Here is a 10,608-nt window from a genome sequence, read left to right as displayed (position 1 = left end):
GGGAGGAGAGACAGGGCAATGGAAAGGATTATGGTTGCGGAGAAAGGCACAATGTTGTACAATAAAAATGCACTTAGCAACTGTATTATAGATGATAAGAATAATTGTAATAAACATAACAATGATAATTGTAATACTGTTAAATGTACAACTATTAACCTATGCAAGTTGCACCCCATGTTAAACTTCCCTCAGGAATACAAGATAGAAAGTGAGCCCAGCAAGATGTCGGCACCTCTTCCAGCAGCCATCACACAAGACATCCAGGTGGACGCGACCAAATCGGTAAAGGCAATAATCAAACCCCCTAACGGAGGGTCAGGTGAGGTCGTGTCCACAGGTATGTACAATGTTTTATATCACGCACAAACAAATGTACCCCATATTGTAAGACCAAAACAAGGTGATGTAATTGAGTTTAGTCCTGTCAGGGTGATCACAGTGCCCAATGGGAAGACTGACGATCAGGGAAACCATTCCCGTCAAGGACAGTGCAATGCGCTGTCCCTGGTCCCGTACCGAATTGAGATCAATTATGTCTGAATTCCCTGATCCTAGGGAAGATCTAGTTACATGTCAAAGATTTATTAAAGAACTAGGAAACTCCACAAAACCCACCAACAAAGAGTGGCGGACAGTGCTGAGGGCATGTTTGCCCTCCAGTGTTGACCCTGCGAAATTTATTGCTGATTGTAAATTAGACACGGAGGTACCTTGTACGGAGGAACACAATCAGGAATGTATTAAGCAGATCAACCGACAGTTACAAGTATATTTCCCAGCCATTGTCGAGTGGAACAAAATCTTCTCCATAAGACAAAACGAAGGGGAAAGTACTTCTAATTATTTCCACCGGGCATTGCAGGACATGACTAGGTATACGGGTATAGAAAACATCGAAACAAGTGCACCGCACAGAGAAGTAGCAGTATCTGTGCTAATGGATGGTTTAAAGGAAGTGCTGAGAGCAAGGATACAGATCACCAATCCATACTGGAGAGATAAATCAGTAACTGCATTAAGGGACTCTGCTGTTGGGCATGAGCAAAACAGCATCAAGCACGGGGAAACAAAGTAGCCTCAGATCCCTGTGGGTAAGTCAAAGGTGAAAAGGTGTTATAATTGCCAGAAGGAAGGTCATTTTGCAAGAGATTGTAGATCAAGAAGTAGACCAAATTCATATAAACCCCCTAGACATGAAAATGAGCAAAAGTTAGGTCACACCAAATTGTAACCAGGGATCAGATAGGAAGAATTTTGGCCCACACTCATGATATGTAGTCAGGAAAGGTGATCATTAGGACTGATGGTAAGCCTGAGGTAATGGTTAATAAATTGGGAGGTCATTCCCTGAAGACACAGGAATAACCGGGTGAAACGTTGTATATGTATCTGTGAAATGTTTCTTTTTCTCTCCCCATCTCTGACGATTATTGGTAGGACTCAAACATTGCATATCTGCTTGGTCTTTGCAGAAGTCTACCAAACCCCAGCATGACCTATCCGCATCAATGTATCCTGGCCAGATACAGAGGGTGGAGTATGGAGGTGCTGGTGGGAGGGACTGCGCAAGGAAACCATTGGACATGTAGATATGACAGCCTGATGATCTGACAATATTTTAAAGTGTTTGAAAAAAGTTTTTTTTTCCTGTTGTTGTTTATTGTTGATTTATGTAATATATATGCATATGAATTGTTCTCTCTTTCTTTGTTTTTTTTTGTTTTCTCTCTCTTCTCACTCATGTTTTCATGTTTTAAAGATGGTATGTCACACATCAGTTAGACAAATGGTAATGCAAGATTTTTGCTCCTTACAGAAAGATCGCTGGTTGGGAAGGAATATTGCATCACCAGAATGTTCGTTTGGAAGACTGAGAGACAGCACCTTTGAGATGACAGCAGAACAAGAAGAACAACAAGACTAGAGAACTAATTATCGTAACAAGTTTCTCTCCCCCTCAAACTGTTTTCCTGTACCCCCATTACAAATTTCTCCTTTCTCCTCCTGTAAGATGGACTTGCCCCAAGAGACTGTGATACGGATTTTCCTGTTGACCATGATGTTGACCAGAGCAGTCTGTTCCGGCGAGAGTACCATGGAGGTCGAGAAAGGATCCAGAAAGGTTCCGATGACTGAGACGGAGGTGTAAATTTCCAATAGCAACACAACCACCAAGCAAAGGCGAGTACCGGAAACGATCTAGCAGCCATGTTATTTGTAAACATTGTTAGCTGAAAAGAGAACTGTATCTGTAGACTCTGTGACAGTGTATGTAGTAGAGGATGGGTGCATCAAGAATTGTCAGTCCAGTTTTAACATTAACATGAACCGGCATCCATTGAGTGACTATCACTCCTTAGTGGGTAATGTGTTAAATCAGACAGATTGTTGGGTATGCTCTCAAGTACCTCAAGGCCATAGCAAATCAGGATTAGTACCATTCCCTTTAACGGTAGGGGAGGTACTTGAGCTAAAGGGTGGGTGACCGGTGGACAGGAGGGTTAATATCTCCAGTCCTCCTAGTTTGAAGCTCCACCAATATCATGTGGATAGGTCCCTAATATGTTTTAACATTTCCAATCCCCGAAAGCCGGGAAATTGGGAAGTGTCATGGAGTAACCAAACCATGACCTTTTCATATAGAGCAGATAGAATGCCTACAGATACAGAGCTTATACGCCACATAGCCGGTAAGGAAAAATCTTTCCGATATAGGTATACCCTAGGAAGTAGAATCATGAGAGTTGGAGAGGTATCACCAGGATACTGTGCACATATCATACAAACAGATACGTGTACTAGACAGATGGGAGAATTAGGGTTAGGAGGTTTTACATGGAAGATGTGTAATATGGTTATGTCCTACTCCGTCCCATATGTTCTCCCCGATGATGCATATTTCATATGCGGGAGGAAGGCGTATAAGTGGCTTGCCCCAAACTCTGAAGGATTGTGTTATATTGGAAAAGTACTGCCTGAGGTAATGACTGTATCACATGCCAAAATGAAAGATATACACCGTGGTGCCCAAGCTCCTTATACTCACACTCATTACGAGCACGTAGTTAAAAGGCAACTGACAGAAAGGACAGAGCATTCGGCCTCTGATATGATCCACGAATCCACCGGGATTCAGGTTCTACTCGCGTTAGACATCACTCGCACCGCCAGAGGAGTGTTGAACTATAAGTATATCTCTGCGCTTGCTAATTTGTTAGACAATATCACAGAAATGTATGATGACACTTTTAGGTATACTGGAAGGGAGCTCCAAGCTTATAAAACAGAACTGGTTCAGCATAGGATGGTTCTTAATTATCTCACGGCAGTGACAGGTGGATATTGTGTCACACTGGCAACGCAGTACGGCGTGAAATGCTGCACTTATATTACGAATAGTACCGAGGACCCGGTCGAGGTCATAGACCAAAAGATGGACGACATTCTCCAATTAAAGTGGGAATTTCGCAGGAGACACAATCTCACCCTTGCTGCTGTGGGTAATGAGTTGACCGGTTGGGTGTCATGGTTGAACCCGCGAAATTGGTTCTCTGGTTTAGGAGAATGGGCTCAAGGAGTCATAATGGATGTAGGGAAGTTTCTCCTATGTATCTTGGGTGTTGTCATAACGATTGGCTTGATATTTAGATGCGGTCAGGCTTTAACGAAGTGCAAACGTAGTACCAGGGTAATGAGTCTAAGGAGTGAGGAAATTGTAATTCCAATGGATTTGATTTATGACCCAAAGATAGAAACAATGATGTGATAAAAATGTGATTCTACGGTCCGTTTCTTTCACCCGTTTCTCATTGGTCTTTCTCCAAGGTAAAAAGACCCACTTGGAAGAGGAATTTGATGAGCTTGTATACAGACAACAGATGGATTAAAGAAGAAGTTTTGACAACCTTGTACACAGATAATTGATAAACTATGCCATAGACCCCCGTATCCCTAGTAACGTTAAAATTTACACTAGCCCAACACTTTTGTAAGTCAATGGACATTGACAAAGCTTTTGCTCGCACTTTTTGCAAAAGCCCAAAGAAGACTGCATTCAATAGACACCAGACAAGACTTCAACCGACAAATGTTCATTAACCTGACATAGAATACCACTGCATTTACCATAATTGTTTCTTATCTTAATCTCTACAACCTTCAGGTAATGACACACATAGTCGATAGGGAATACAGGCACAGATATCAGCAATCACATATCCCCCCATTCATGTATCATCAACTAAAATGTGCTCCCCCATTTTGTTGCAACCAAAAGCCGAAACGAGCTCGGTAAAGTTTGACAGCCCATCCACAGACCCTTAATACGGGATAAGAAGGAATTCAAATGTATACTTCGCAATACCTCGAAGCTTGATTTAAAACACGTACGGCACGATGATACATGACCCCCCAAACATGGATTCATACACACATTCTTTTGCTATCTCACTAGGTCATACCCTTTTCACACCTTCTTCTCTCCTCCCCTACCCAACCATGGAAATGTATTTACACATGACATATATTTTTCTTTTTTTGAAATGTTTTAGGAAGTGGCAGTTATTTGTGACTGCCAAAGGGTGGACTGTTAAAGTCAGAAAATATCATGATGCACACTGCCATATTTGCACCTCATGCGTGTCCCCGCTGCGCGTACATGCGCTCTCCTGTGCGTACGCATACCCGCTGTTATGTGCACCCGCAGGCGCACGGTATGCGCATTTACGGTAGAGTTTATGTGCGCCTAGCGTGCGACTCAATCGTTACATATTTTTACCATATAATGTATTTTGTAGATTATGGTCCCTTTGATAGAATCTGAAAGTTTAGTTAATGTAGCATGTTCATAGACAAAGAGATCCCTCTTTGTTTGATACGAAGGGTCAGACAAGGGTTATACAGTGGTGTTTTGTATCCATCGGAAGAGTATTTAATTAGCAATATTCCGGTGTTGGTTTGAAGCGGATTAATCGCTCGTGCGAATAGTTATGGACATGAGAAGTTTATGGACTTTTACTATTATTTGCACTTTATTATCCCTGCGGCGGGGAAACCTAGTTTCCCACCCACGTGGGCAGTTTGAAATAGTCACAGCCCACCTGTATGAATCAACCTATGACCTTTTGTTATAATGCGGAGACGAATTCCTGTGTCCAATGAACAATAAGAATATAGGGACCATTGTACTGTATTGTGTGTAGGGTATAAAAAGACAAGCCGATCTGATCCAGCTCCCATTCTACTATTCTCTTCAACGGTTCTCATCACTGATAATCGGAAGCTGGATATCCAGAGGCGCATGCGATTGCTTCCCTTGTGCGTAAGTTCTCCGCAATCATATTGTCTTTATTGTTATTGTGAGCCATATCTCTCTCTCCTCTCCTCTTTCTCTCTCCATTCTCTTAAGTGTTATTGTACTGTTATTGTATTTCATGTGCAGTTATCTGGTTAGGTAGTCTATGTTATATTGGTAGTGTATGACTTGTATTGTATTATTCTTTTGCAAATAGAACGTTCATATAAGGCGTTAGAACCTCAGCATGGTGTCTGTGTCTCTCTAGCTGGTACAAAGGGTTTCTGAATTCTAAATCGCTCTAACAGCATTTACATTAACAAGGTTAAGCAGCGTTATATCGCTGCAGTATTTCAGTAGTAAGGTTTTACAATACAAACTCAATCATAGTGTGTTGCATACAAGGGTTACAGTGTAAGCATAATCTGTGTTTAAAGTTTATAAAGGTTACTGTCTGTGTGTATGCTCACTGTGGGTATTCCGTACACCCAGCACAGCATGTGTACTTTATTTGCGTACCACGTGCGAGGTCTTCATACGCAAATAGCGTATGGAGTGCTTAGCATGTGCACATGGTTTAGCAGCCATTACAGCTACACGGTATTAATATATAGCTAATGTTAAAAGGTAGTTATTTGACTCTATCAGTGTCCACCCTTCAAAGGAAGGGGAATAGTTCCTATCCTACAACACCGGGTATTCCCAGGGAGTCTCCTCTCATGGTACTAACCCAGCCCGACGCTGTTTAGCTTCCAAGATCGGACGAGATCGGGCACAAGCAGCGTGGTATGATAGTAGGAAGGATATCTACCAATGAGAGTGCACCTATATATGAAAATATAGAATGATAGAAAGGATAAGGAGTGTAGTGCGTGGATCTACTTTCCTCGTTAGGCAAGGAAAAGCGGCTGTCACACAGTGGCGCCGTATACCCTGAATCGGGGATGAGAGTCCACTCGAAAATAGCCAGAAAGGGGGAAAAAAGAGGGGGGGAGGGGAAAAAAAAGGGGAGGGGGGTAGAAATAGGAGGATTGGACTTTATGAAGTAAAAGGACCATTCATTGTTTGGGGACCAAATGTCCAATGGAAGGAAAAGGAATCAGACAGCTTCAAAAGCAAAAAGCAAGCTGTCTATACATACTTTGCATAAGGCCAATATTGTGATACAATACGTTTAACTAAGGCAGATATGATCCTGCCTTAGTTAAACATATTGTATCACATGTGTTTATTTGGCTATCCATAATCACCTACTACCTGTTTTTTGATTAATAACAGCTGTACTCAGTACTTCTTAACAGATGCACCTTTTTTCCACTTACAATTACGTAAGGGTTAGTATTTTTGCATATATTTAGATTTAGATTGGCCTTATGCAAAGTATGTATAGACAGCTTGCTTTTTGCTTTTGAAGCTGTCTGATTCCTTTTCCTTCCATTGGACATTTGGTCCCCAAACAATGAATGGTCCTTTTACTTCATAAAGTCCAATCCTCCTATTTCTCCCGCCCTCCCCTTTTTTTCCCCTCCCCCCCCCTCTTTTTTCCCCCTATCTGGCTATTTTCGAGTGGACTCTCATCCCCGATCCAGGGTATACGGCGCCACTGTGTGACAGCCGCTTTTCCTTGCCTAACGAGGAAAGTAGATCTATGCACTACACTCCTTATCCTTTCTATCATTCTATATTTTCATATATAGGTGCACTCTCATTGGTAGATATCCTTCCTACTATCATACCACGCTGCTTGTGCCCGATCTCGTCCGATCTTGGAAGCTAAACAGCGTCGGGCTGGGTTAGTACCACGAGAGGAGACTCCCTGGGAATACCCGGTGTTGTAGGATAGGAACTATTCCCCTTCCTTTGAAGGGTGGACACCAACAGCAGTATCACCACTGAATATACTTCTCCTGCCTTCCCTTTCTATATCACTCTTTATGAGGACACAGTTTCCATTAGCATTACTAGGCTTACAATCTAAAACTATGACATTTGAATTTATGGGTAACCAACTAAGTGTATAGCATTGACCTAATCAAAGTGGTCTTTCTATGACAACATTTGCACACTGACCTCCTCCGTGGGTCCCATTAATACAGAATATCTGTACTGGTCAGGAGAAACGGCTGTCAGACTGTTCAGTGTCTGCAACCTTTCTAATCTTTCTCTCAGGATTCACAGACCAGAACATTCCCTATATATATATATTATTATTAATTTTTTTGCATTTTTTTGTGCATTCTCGTTATTGGATCGTAGAAGGGTATTTGTTTTAACTACTCAATAAAATAATGTTTTAACATAATCGTTTTCCAATTGAAGAATTTTTCTTCTCCTTTCTTTTTCTTTTTCCAAGAGTGCGCCCACACAAGAGCTTTCTTTTTCTCCCACTGCCAGTACTTGTACTCTCTAGCTCTGGGCGCACCACCAAGAAGGACTATTATTGAAAGAACCTATCTCTCTCTCTCTTATAGTTTAATTGTCCGCATTTGGTTTTCGAAAATATTATACATAACCAATTTCATACCAGTGCCCAGTCGCCCCTTTTCTTTGTACAGATTTTATTACAGTGTCTATGCATTACTAATGATCCCACTGACACATTATTACTGGCATAACTATAAGCATTATTTGTCAGTTCAAGATGTGGTTTAAGTATTTATATGTTGTTTATATACAAGGCTGTATACAAATGTCTAGAGTGATCTTTTTCAAAAAAATTAAGGATCAAGAAATTTGCATACATTTACCTGACTGTGATGGTAATATTAATATAAATGAAAACAAAATATTTGTCTTACCTTTTCTATATAGGAATCACCAGGTTCTCAGCTGGAAATGTTTCAGCACCACAACAACTAACTCAATTACACAATAAGATAACACTCATTTGACATTAAGTTATATTCTTCCGGTATTACCTACTCACTGGGTAACTTACCATACAGTAACACACAATTTCCTGTAATGCAGCATCTGACATGGCTGGGAGGAAACTGGGAAGATTATTTATACACTCTTTACCTCTGCTTAATATGCACATTCTAAAAAAAGATACCTCTGGGGGAAGCTGTCATGTTTGCAATTGCATCATCCTTACTGAGCTCTGAGATTTTGTCAAACATTGTTACATAAAAAGTAGTGTTAAAAATAAAAGTAGATTTAATGCAATCATGCTATTGTTTATAGTTATGTGGGATAATGTAAAAAGATCTGACCCCCTACTTACAATAAAGTGGGCTGCCATGCAGTTTTTAAGTGAGTAACAATATCAGTACAGCCTGTGAAAAAGCCTAAACACAAAAAAAAAGTTATGAAGTGAATAGTGATCAAGTTGTCTGTTACTAAGAAATGGGTGTGGTATAGGGGTGGATTGGCCATAGGGCACAACAGGAAGATTCCCAGTAGGCTGAAATGTCTATACGGTATGATATACAACTTGTGCTGCCCATGTCAGGACACTTCTACACAATTTAACAGAGCTAGTTTTAGTTCCCAATCTACTAAGGGACACAACTGCAACAAAAGAGGCAAGGAAGGTCACAACGGTGTAAAATCAGGCCCTATGTCATCAGACTGCACCCCCACTAGGGCTGCTTCCATAATTTTCCGGGCTGATTTTCTATCCCAATCCACCCCTGACGTGGTATACAGTACTTTGCTTGGAATCCCCTGTACAGCTAAATGTTATTAAAATTAATGTGCTCACAGCCTACTTTCATTTTTTAGACATTACCTGTTTCAGTCCCAGAGTAATTTGTGGCTACTCCAATTGCTATGCAATGCCGTTATCTGGAATAAAAAAATCTAGAGTTAGTAAGTCAGCTTTGCGAAAATCTACTCTCTCAGGTGGTTTGGGTCTGCCTCAGTTCATTATCTTTTTTTCATACAGTTCAGCTTAGCAGAGCCGGCCCTAGCCAATTTGATGCCCTAGGCAAACATTTTGTTGGTGCCCCCTGGCAGATAATCCCACCAACAATCTTAGTGTTTATACACAAACACCAAAAATAACTTGGTTTATTGCTTTTTTTTTTTATTGTTAAACACATGTTAAATACCCAAAATATACCAAAACTGTATAAATATAAAGGAACCAAACAGAGCAATATAAATACCTCCGAAAAAACTATACAATATTAATAAAATAATTGTGCAAACATCAAAACATTAAACAAAAGTAGTGCAAAACTTTAGTAAAATAATGCTGATTACATGTAACGTTGTTTTACAGACATACTCGTCTTGTTTTTCTTGCAGCAAAATCATCTATGACATCATCATATGAGATTTGTTGTGAGACTACATGATTTATACTTATAATGGCAAGTCCACTGAGACGTTCTTGCTCCATGCTCGATCTTAGATAGTTTTTAATCAGCTTGAGCTTAGAGAAGCTACGTTCAGCAGCAGCCACTGTAACAGGAAGTGTGGCAGAGATTCTAAGTGCTACCAACAAATGGGGATACATTTCTGTCACCTTTTTCTGTTGCATAAAAGTCAAGAGTTCCAAACTCGACATATTTTGTGACGGAAAATGTGGGAAATTTTGCATTTCTCCAGCAAGTCCCGTGCCAACAATATCTGGTTGTCCATCAAGAGTTAAAGCAGCGCTCGATGCTTGACACTGCTCCAACAACTCTGTTTTTGTCAAATGGGGAAAGTTTACAAGCAATCCAAATTTATCATTAACTGCTACCAAGGTCTGGAATCTCTCATCAAGTGAACAGAGGGTTGCATCCACTAAGACATTAAAAAAAGTGGTTTCCATTTTTCTCAGCACATCACCAATAGGCTCATCTGGAGCCTCATAACTAAAGTGCCTTTTAGTTATTTTCAGCCTCTTTTGTTTAAGCACTGGCTCCACATTCATCTCCTCACACATCTCCTTTGCAATTGTCTGAGCATGAGAAAATCCTGTGTTTCTGTAGCAGGTGAGGGAATCTCTTGTCTTCTGCAGCAAGTTGACAGCCAGATCTAGATGCATTGAGGTTGACTGCATCAGTTTACTCACATGCTGGATGTTGTTGAGAATGTCATACCATATCACAGTGCAAATAGAAAACCGATATGATCCCACCTCCTCAGCCAAAGACTGGGCTTCGACTTTCTCAACAGGGTCTGTAGTAGTCTCCCTCACCTCCAGAAGAGCCTCTCTGACTTGCCCAGCCTGGTACCTTACTGCCTCAATGCTTTTGATCCTGCTCTCCCACCTGGTGTCGGACCATGATTTCAGGGTAATGTTGACGTGTTTTAGGAGGATAGCCCATCTATGCGTAGATGCTGAGAAAAGGGTGAATATTTTCATTAAATATCCA

At 40.8% G+C, this 10,608-nt stretch overlaps 2 pseudogenes; one reads left to right on the top strand and one right to left on the bottom strand.

The window, feature by feature from the left end:
• Positions 1 to 5,977: 5,977 nt before the first annotated feature.
• LOC134946229 (5S ribosomal RNA) lies at positions 5,978 to 6,096 on the bottom strand (annotated as a pseudogene).
• A 922-nt stretch (positions 6,097 to 7,018) lies between these two features.
• Positions 7,019 to 7,137, top strand: LOC134946267 (5S ribosomal RNA; annotated as a pseudogene).
• Positions 7,138 to 10,608: the final 3,471 nt, after the last annotated feature.

This window comes from Pseudophryne corroboree, chromosome 7 (assembly GCF_028390025.1).
Source record: "Pseudophryne corroboree isolate aPseCor3 chromosome 7, aPseCor3.hap2, whole genome shotgun sequence".
Lineage (NCBI taxonomy): Eukaryota > Metazoa > Chordata > Amphibia > Anura > Myobatrachidae > Pseudophryne > Pseudophryne corroboree.
This window is presented reverse-complemented; position numbering and strand designations above follow the sequence as displayed.